At 36.3% G+C, this 10642-nt stretch overlaps 1 non-coding gene across 1 annotated transcript; it reads right to left on the reverse strand.

Annotated features, from left to right (window-relative positions):
- Positions 1–9619: 9619 nt before the first annotated feature.
- LOC141681827 (small nucleolar RNA R71) lies at positions 9620–9726 on the reverse strand. Its single transcript, XR_012559256.1, has one exon. It is a non-coding gene; the product is annotated as a small nucleolar RNA R71 (small nucleolar RNA).
- Positions 9727–10642: the final 916 nt, after the last annotated feature.

A 10642-nucleotide genomic window follows, 5' to 3' on the forward strand; every position in this document is an offset into this window, starting at 1 on the left:
TTACCTTATTCCTGGTAATTATGCCATCACTGTCAGTTTTGTTTCTGAACACCCACTTTGTACCAACAACAAATCTATTATTTGGTCTTGGCACTAGGGTCCAAACTTTGTTTCTTTCAAATTCATTTAACTCTTCCTGCATTGCTTGCACCCAATCAGCATCTTGAACAGCTTCTTCCACTTTCTTTGGCTCACTATGAGAGAGAAAATAATTGTAAAGACATTCGTTTGAAGTACCTGTTCTAGTTCTGACACCTGCATCAGGATTTCCAATTATCAAATCAGGTGTATGTGATTTAGTCCACTTCCTTGCAGATGGAAGGTTTTCTCTAGAACTGGATGCTCCCCCATGATCCATGCTGTCTTCATTTTCATTTTATGATGCTCCCCCTGAAACTATGCTCTCTGAGTTGGATTCTTCAGAATTTAGATTTTTAGAACTATCAGAACTTGGCTTGTCAGAATTTGACGAATCAGAACTTGAAGAGCCAGATGTATGTTCTGATGCTTCTTGAGATATGGTATGTTCTTGAGTATGCTCCCCCTGCATAGGTGCATCTTCCTTTGGCGTAGTCACCACAGTTTCAATAACATCAGAGTTTAATCCATCAGAGTTTACAGTATCGGGACTTAGACTGTCAGGATTTTCAGTATCAGAACTTGAGTCTTCATTTTCAAATCTCAGCTGATCATGATCAATAAAATCTTCAAGACCAGTAGTATTCTTGTCATCAAAAGAGACATTGATAGATTCCATGACCACTCTTGTTCTCAAATTATAGACTCTGAAGGCTTTTGTGGAAAGTGGATATCCAACAAAGATTCTTTCATCAGCTTTTAGATCAAATTTAGATAGCTGTTCAGGATGAGTCTTGAGAACAAAACATTTACATGCAAATACATGAAAGTACTTCAGATTTGGCTTCTTTTTCTTCACCATCTCATATGGTGTTTTTCCTTGCTTGTTAATGAGTGTTACATTTTGAGTAAAACAAGCAGTCTGCACAGCTTCAGCCCAGAAATAGGTTTGAAGCTTTGCTTCTTCAAGCATTGTACGTGCAGCTTCAATGAGAGTTCTATTCTTCCTTTCAACAACTCCATTTTACTGTGGAGTTCCAGGAGCAGAAAATTCCTTCCTAATTCCATGGCTTTTGCAGAACTCTTCCATTATCAAAATCTTGAACTCAGTGCCATTATCACTCCTTATGGTTTTCACAGAATCTTTGACCAATTTATCCAGATGTTTGACATGATCAATCAAGATAGATGCAGTTTCACTTTTTGTGTGCAAGAAATACACCCATGTGTATCTGGTGAACTCATCCACTATGACCAAAGCATATTTCTTCTTTGCAATAGATATGACATTCACTGGACCAAATAGATCAACATGTAGTAGATGATAAGGCTCAAGAATTGATGATTCAGTCTCGCTCTTGAATGAAGATTTTCTTTGTTTGGCCTTCTGACAAGAATCACAAAGGCCATAAGGAGCAAATACTGACTTTGGCAGTCCTCTCACAAGATCTTTCTTGACTAGTTCATTTATATTGTTGAAATTTAAATGAGAGAGTTTCTTGTGCCAATTCCAGCTTTCTTCAATTGATGCTCTACTCATCAGTACTTGTTAAAAGCTTAGCTTCATAAATGTTACCACACCTGTATCCTTTTAGAACAACTTTGCCTTTGGATTTACTCACAACTTCACAGTGTTCTTCAAAGAAATTAACATGATAACCTCTGTCACAGATTTGACTTATACTTAGCAGATTGTGTTTAAGTCCTGAGACCAGAGCTACTTCTTTAATGTTGACATTCCCAAGATTGATATTGCCATATCCCAATGTTTTTCCAATATTTCCATCTCCATAAGAAACACTTGGGCCAGCTTTCTCCACAAAGTCTGATAGCAGGGCTTTATTTCCAGTCATATGTCCTGAACATCCACTATCCAGAACTATAATATTTTTCCTGTTACCCTTTGTTTCAGCAGCTTCGGAACTGCTCTCAGCACTTTCTTTATCAGCATTTGCCATTAAAGCATAGTTCTCCTCACTTTCAGAGTCTGAGGTGTCTGTACAGCTTTTCTTCTTTGTGACCAGAGCCTTGCCTTTGTCACCCTTCACTTTATTGCAATCAGGAGATATGTGGCCTTTCTCACCACAGTTATAGCATTTGACATTGGTATAATCTCCTCTATCAGACTTTCCTCCTCTGCCCTCAGATCTTCTGAAATTCTTTTTATCAGAACTTGTGCCTTTCCTGGAAAACTTCTTTCCCTTCCTGAACTTCCTGTATGCAATCTTTGTGATCCCTTTCACCATAAGAGCACACAGCTTCATCATCTCCTCATCAGCATCAGTCTCGGGCAAGCTTTCAGAATCTGAGTCATCATCACTTTCAGAATTTGATGACTCAGTATCAGACTTTGTGAAAAGGGCTTTACCCTTGTCTTTTCTTGAGGTAGCTGCCTTGGGGGATTCTTCTTCAGCCTTAAGAGCAACTGTCCTTGACTTTCCTCCTTTCCTCTTGCTTCTTTGTTCCATCTCAAGTTCATGAGTCTTGAGCATTCCATAAATTTCATCAAGAGTTGTTTCATCAAGACTGTAGTTGTCTCTTATTGTTGTTTCCTTCAAATCCCAACATTCAGGAAGAGCTAACAGGAATTTAAGGTTTGAATCTTCAAGATCATACTCCTTATTAACCAGTGACAGATCATTCAAGAGTTTGACAAATCTATCATATAAATCAGTCAATGATTCATTAGCCTTTGAGCCAAAGTGTTCATACTCTTGAGTGAGTATTGCTTTCCTGTTCTTCTTAATTTTATCAGTTCCCTGACACTTTGTTTCCAGAGCATCCCATATCTCCTTAGCAGTCTTGCAGTTAATTATCCTGTTTGACATTACATTATCAATGGCACTTTGCAGTAAGTGTCGTACCTTAGCATCCTTAGCAATTGATGCGATATCTTCAGCAGTATAATCACTCTTCTCCTTTGGTACGGTCTTTGCTGCTTCACCTGCAACTGCAACAGCGAGCTTGGTTGGTTTGTGAGGTCCTTCCTTGATTCTATCAAGATATTCTGGATCTGTAGCTTCCAGAAACATGGTCATCCTCACCTTCCATATGGCATATTCAGATGGTCTCAGTAAGGGAACTCTGATGGTTTTATACCGACTTTGAATTTGTGTCGTTGGAGGTTCTTCAGTTTTGGTAGGCTTAGTTGGAGTTTCTGTGTCAGACATGATTGTGTTTGGATCTTTAACTGTATGTGCGTTAACAGATAGGCTCTGATACCACTTGTTAGGTCACACACACTGTAGAGGGGGTTAATACAGTGCAAAATACAATCAAATCAAACTTTTAATATTTCAAGTAACAAAAAACAAACTTTATTGAAACAATAAACTCTGTTACAGTATGGAACTGTTACCTCTCAGTGATGAACAAATATCACGAGAGCTGTTGTAATAACCCCAATTTTTGGAAAATTTTGAAACCCTTATGAATAGTGTTTTTGCTGAATGAGAAAACTTTTCATGCCACACTATGTAGGGGTTCTGTTATTGATCTTCTGGGATATTATTAGTACTCTATGTGGTATATAAGTGTATGTAAAGATCGTCAGAATCCAATTTCCGAACACTTTGATTTTTCCCGGAAATCCACTAGATACGGAAAGAATTGAGTATAAGGTAGCAGGATAAAAAGAATTTAAATTAAAGGATTATAATAGAGGATCATAAAAAGGAATATAATGTATTGAGAAAGGTTAAGGGAACCTAAGTAATAAGATCCCGGGTATGATCCCTCAAACGAGAAATGAGAACGAAAGTTAAGCGAACCGTATAACAGATCAGCGGTCATTAGGCAAACAATTAGGAAGTTAATCAAAGAGATTAGAGGGGATGATGTCATCCAACCAATGGGAAGAGGACAAAGAGGGAAGGATGACACCACATGATGACATAAGCATGACATAGAAGGGAAGGAAGTGTGGTTGAATTATAACCACACAAAATCAAGGTTAATTAAGTAATTAACCTAAAACAACACAAAAATCAACCAACCAAGCAAACATTTCATTTTTTTCACCAAACAAAACACAAAACCCTCTTTTTTCCATTGAAGCTCTCGGCTTCTTTCTTAGGAAAATGAAGATCCAAGCTCCATCACTTACTATTTAGCAAGGTATTTATCTAAGCTTCCCCATGGATAGTTACATACTTCCTATAAGTTTAAGCTTCTAATTCCAAGCCAATCTTTTTCTATAAATCATGGAAGAAGATGGTGAATAGTGTTTTTCAAGAACTAAAATTTGTGTTCTTGAAGTTTTGTTTAGATTAAGCTTGGATAAGGACTTTAAGGGTGATTCCAAGCCATTCTCTTGATTCTCCACTCTCCAAGGAAGGTATAAACTACAAACCCTAGATTTAGTTTTGAGTAATTAGGAATGAATATGTTTGATATAGTATATGTGAAGCATGATGCTTGATTTTTTGAAGTTTGGTTGAGTTTGTAGAGATTAGTTGGTTTTGTGGTATTGTTGGAGTTGTAAATCTTGATAATTAGTTAAAGAACCTAAGTAAAGCTTTTAGTTCATGTGGGGAATAAGTATAAATGGTTAATGTGGATTTTTTGGGGCTGTTATGATGTGGTTTGGATGGATGTTGGTTGTATGATTGATTTGGGGTTGAATTGTGATGGTTGTTGAATGGTTTAAAATTGGGAAATCGCGTAAACATAGCCGTCGTAACGTCCGATTTTCTTTAGACTGTTTTTGTGCATAACATTAGGACCCGAGAACCCCCTGCTAGATTTTGACCATTGCCATGTTTAGATAGTTCATGTTACGAGCTTCGTTTTGATATGTAGTTCGTTCGATTCCGATGCACGGTTTAGGAGAAACGACCATTTCAAGTAACGGCGTTTCGCGAACGAAACATTTCCCCTCGCCTTACTTTGAAACATAGGTTAAAGACCTTAAAGGACTAATTGAAGTATGAAACATTTATATAAGGTGTAATAGGCAGTTGGTAAGACACCAGCGAAGGAATCGCCTTAAAACTCGTAATGGTTAAATTATTAAAAATGGTGGAGTCGAGGGTACTCGAGTGACTTAAGAGAATTAGTAAGCGCAAAGCGAGCGTTAGAGTCTAAGTTGGTTAAAGTATAGATTTACAAGTGACTTTGGTTTAATTCCAACTTACTTGTTGTTTATAGGTTACCAGACTCGTCCCGAGCCTTTTATCACCCCAAGTCGCTCAGGCAAGTTTTCTACCTGTTATAACTGTTGTTGTGATGTATTTGTGTATATGCATGATCTTGTGTTAAATGCATATTTGTTATAGCAAATTCTTGTGATATATTGTAGCATGTTATATGGTACATATGCATGCCTGTTTCATATTCTTTCCATATATATCTGTTGGTTCAGTTGATAATACCTATGCTAGAGGATAGCGGTAATTTGCATATACCCTTAGTATAGGGACCCAAAGGTGAAAACATTTTCTAAAACCGGGAGTCGAGGATCCCAAGTAGATTTTGTATATATGTATATATATATAATTATATATATATGGTTATAGTTTTCAAAACTATTAATCGAATAAGGGTTATTCGATAACTTTATATTATTCATTAAATATTATTTCGAATATTCATCCGAGGACTTATGACTCCTTTATTTTATTATTGAATATTATCTTGAATATTCATTCGAGGACTTATGACTCCTTTATATTATTTATTGAATATTACTTGGATATTTATTTGAGGATGTATGACTCCTTTATTTTATTTAATGAATATTATTTATAATATTCATTCGAGGTATTATGACTCCGCTTATTATTTAATAATATTCTTTATTTTATTAAAGAATAATGCTTCGATAATCAACTTACTTTTGATTATTCAAATAAAGATATTACTTTCGTATAAGTATATCTTTGATTATTTGCTATTCATTTCAAGTATAAGTTTTCCAACTTCTACCTCAATCATTCTTTATGGGAATATTATTTAAATAATAATATTCAGATATTTCTTTCATATCGGGACTGATTTATTTTAATAAATCAGTATTACTCCAAACATTCTTAAAAATGTTTTCGAGTCATCAAAATGATTTTTAAAAGTTAGAGCGGATCCCAAAACTCATTTTTATATTTAAGATCTTCCTTTCAAAGGGGATTTAAATACTCGCTCAAAACCTGAGGGATCCGGCTCTGTGGTGTATTTTATATTCGCAACGAGGTTGCAGTTTTGGTAAATGAATTGATTACTTACCCAACGTTCGGGAAGTAAGTCCATCTATTGAGTCGGCATAAGCAACATGGGCTCAGTGGGCGTCCATGATAGTGTAAGTGGCTCAGTGGGAGTCCATCAAATGCATAAGTGGCTGAGTGGCAGTCCAGCATAAGGTCCTATTGCGACCAGGGTGATGACCAGTGGGGAATTCGTCCATCTACTAGTAGAAAAGGTTACTTATTGGTATCTTTGCCTGATCAGCGAGATATCTGGTTTATGCCAAAATTCTTTTCCTTTCCAAAATTCATTGGATGTTCCAAACTCTGTTCATACTTTACATGACAGAGGTTTTCAGGAAATGTATAAAGAAGATGTATATATGGATATATATGTATATATATATCAGAACTTAATGAAGTATATCATAACTTCATTTCCTTTAATAATATTTCAAAGATTTAATCTATTCAAATCTTGTCTTGTAGTCTCATCTATGTGATGAACTGTTGAAAGCTCTTTATACTTTGAACAGTGGTAGTTCAAGTAGCTTTATAAATGATATAAGTATAGTGAAGTATTTGGTAACTTCATCCCTTGTTTTTACTTATATCTAGTAAGTAATTATCTTACACATGATAAAAGATTCTAGTAAGTATCCATTTAGATACTTATATTATTGTTATCACTATATATTATCTTGCGAGCTGTAAGGCTCACTCTTGCTTTATTTCTTCATCACACAACAACAGTTAGGAAAGATGGCCAGACTCCAGCAGACCCAGCGCAAGCGCGTGGGAAGCGTCCCGCATCTTCCCGATGATGTTGTGGCTGCTATAGCTGCAGAGGTAGATCTATTGGTAGATCAGGCATTCTATTTTTGGGAATCAAATTATGTATAATTATAACTTATGGCAGATAATGGCAATTAACTGTAAATTTATCAAGTAATCATTTTGGGTTGTAATAACTTTTAAATTGTGGATTTAAAGACTTGTACTTATTTCAATTTCATCTCTGAGACTATAACGGGTTGTGGTGTGTGTTAGTGTGGGGTCACAGCATAAGGTTATTTATTATTAATTAAGTGAAGTGATATTGTGGAAAGAAAGACCGTGACGACCCGGATCCCCGACCCCGGATCTGGGGGTGTTACAGCTGTTAGGGTTACAATGAATAATCTTCTCGAATATGATAACACTTTTAGTGTAAACCCTATGTCTGTGTTTATATACTACACAATTACAAGATAATCGCTAATTAATATGCAATATAATTCTGCTTCCTAAAATATATCAATCAGATATCTTTTCTTCCAAGTATTCCATTCTTCACGGAACTCCTTCTTCATGCATATCTCTTCTTATGTTTATCTCGATCTTCTTTCCTTTAATCAGCTACTATTCTTATCTGAACATACTTCAGCACTTAAGTTCTGATATCCATCTTCTGATGATTATCTCCTGATAATATAAGTACTGATATCCTTAAGTCCTGACTTCCAGTAAGTACTGATTTATCCTGTTTAAGTAAGATCTGAAAACTAAACATAAATCATATTAGCCATGACATTATCAAATATATCTAACAGACCTTGTTTTATACCATGCTTTTATTGGAACCCATGGTGACGATGAGTTCGATTATGAACTAATCGTTGTCATGGGATTCTAGCGGATTTACTTATGGATTTCAATAGTTAATTGTTTTGATATCTTGGTGTGTGGTGATTGTATGATATCCTAGTATTGGTTTTGCTTATTCGTTGTATGTGCGTAGCTAACATATAAGATAGTTTGTTAATCTCTTTTGAAGCGACAGTGACTATTCTTATCTGAACATACTTCAGCACTTAAGTTCTGATATCCATCTTCTGATGATTATCTCCTGATAATATAAGTACTGATATCCTTAAGTCCTGACTTCCAGTAAGTACTGATTTATCCTGTTTAAGTAAGATCTGAAAACTAAACATAAATCATATTAGCCATGACATTATCAAATATATCTAACAGACCTTGTTTTATACCATGCTTTCATTGGAACCCATGGTGACGATGAGTTCGATTATGAACTAATCGTTGTCATGGGATTCTAGCGGATTTATTTATGGATTTCAATAGTTAATTGTTTTGATATCTTGGTGTGTGGTGATTGTATGATATCCTAGTATTGGTTTTGCTTATTCGTTGTATGTGCGTAGCTAACATATAAGATAGTTTGTTAATCTCTTTTGAAGCAACAGTGAATATAGAGATTTAGAACTTGCCATGCTAGCATAGGTTCATGTATTTGATATGCATGATTTGTAGGTAATTTTAACCATCTTACTTGCCCTATATAATTACGATAGATAAACTTGCGCATTAAACTATTATGTTTTCAATTTTTATAGACATATAAGGACTAAGCATAATTGGTGTCTATTCAACTTCTATCACTTTTGTGGATGCTTGGTAGTAGGATATTCGTACAACGAAAATTGGCATTTACTAGTTTCGTGTAATCTGATTAGTGTCATCACCATTACATGCTAAGGTTAAGAACAATAAGGCTATTAAATGAAGTATTTAATGAAGTTAGAATCCCATGTTTGTCATATATAGTAATTTAACCTCAATTCTCTTAGTTAATGCTATTTAGTATAATCTCTTAGTTTAATCAAAACCCAAATTGTTATTTGTCTTAGCATTGAACGATAGCCATACATTGTTGTATAGGTGCATAAATTGAACTTAACATAAACCAGTCTCTGTGGGAACGAATCTGATTTATATCTTATACTACTTGCGAACGCGTATACTTGCGTGAATTTTAGCGTGTGTTTTCGCACTAACAAGTTTTTGGCGCCGTTTTCGGGGACTCGGTGTTAATTTTTAGTTTATGTGCTTGTCATCAGTGGTCGTTAAAGTTCAGCGACTCGAATTCGTCTACTTTCACGGTTTATTTGTTTATGCTTCAGGTACTCATTACAATGGGAGATCCAGCAGCACGAATGAGAGCCTTGATGGATTTTGCTCAACCCAAGATCAATGACATTCAATCCAGCATTGTCAGGCCAGCTATCACAGCTAATACCTTTGAGATCAAGCCTGGCATAATTCAATGGGTACAAAATTCAGTCCAGTTTGGGGGTTCTCCAACGGAAGATCCCAAAACGTACATTAGGGATTTCATAGAGATCTGCGACATCTTCAGATTCAATGGTGTTTCTGAAGATGCTATTAAGCTGAGACTTTTTTCATTCTCTCTGAGGGATAAGGCTAAAAGCTAGTTATACTCTCTACCAGCTGGTTCGATTGCTACTTGGGAAGATCTTGCTCAAAAGTTTCTCACTAAATTCTTCCCTATGGAGAAGACAGCTGCATTCAGAAATGCTATTACTCAATTTGCGCAGCAAATGGGAGAATCTTTGTGTGAAGATTGGGAGTGCTACAAAGAGATGCTTAAGAAGTGTCCTCATCATGGAATGCCTAATTGGATGATCATCAATTGTTTTGCAATGGGTTGGGAGCACAGTCAAGACCCATGCTCGACGCAGCATCAAGTGGAGCATTATGGGCAAAGAGCTATGAGGAAGCTTATGATCTAATTGAACTGATGGCTGCTAATGAATATCAGTATCCAATACAGAGATTACCACATGGCAAGGTAGTAGGAGTTCTTGAAGTGGATACAACTACGGCTATCACTGCTCAACTAAAGGCGTTGTCTATGAAGATCGATTCTCTGGCTAACTATGATGTTAAGCAGATAAGCAGTGTTTGTGAGCTGTGTGCAGGTTCACATCAAACGGAGCAATGCGTTATATTTAGTCAATCAGCTCAATTTGTGAGCAACTTTCAGAGATTGCAGCAACCAGTTCCAGACACTAATCATCCTGACAACTAGAATCATCCTAACTTCAGCTGGAGCAACAATCAGAATGGGATGCAACAGTCGTTCCAACAGTTTGAAAACAAGCAATTTAATCCTCTTGGTTTTTAGCAACAACTGGCACCAAGACAACAACTCCAACTTCAAACTCATGAAGGTGCAGGTCAATATTCGAATGAAAAATCTGAATTGGAGGAGTTGAGGATTATGTGCAAAACTCAAGCTCTTATATGCGAAAGCCAGGCTGTTTCTATCAAGACTCTGGAGAACCAAATAGGGCAAATTGCTAACGCCTTATTGAATTGACCACCTAGTGATACAGAAGCCAATCCAGGCAAGAGAGAAGTTGAAGAACAGGTGAATGCCATCACCTTGAGGTCTGGAAAGGTCGCAAGCCCCCAAATTCAGCAAGACGAAGAGCCTGAAAAATCTCAAGTTTCAGAAAAAGCAGTTGTGGCTGAAGAAGAAGTGCAGAAGGAAGCAGAGGTGGAACCAAGGAAGACTACTGTGG

The sequence above is a fragment of the Apium graveolens genome, chromosome 1 (assembly GCF_009905375.1).
Source record: "Apium graveolens cultivar Ventura chromosome 1, ASM990537v1, whole genome shotgun sequence".
Lineage (NCBI taxonomy): Eukaryota > Viridiplantae > Streptophyta > Magnoliopsida > Apiales > Apiaceae > Apium > Apium graveolens.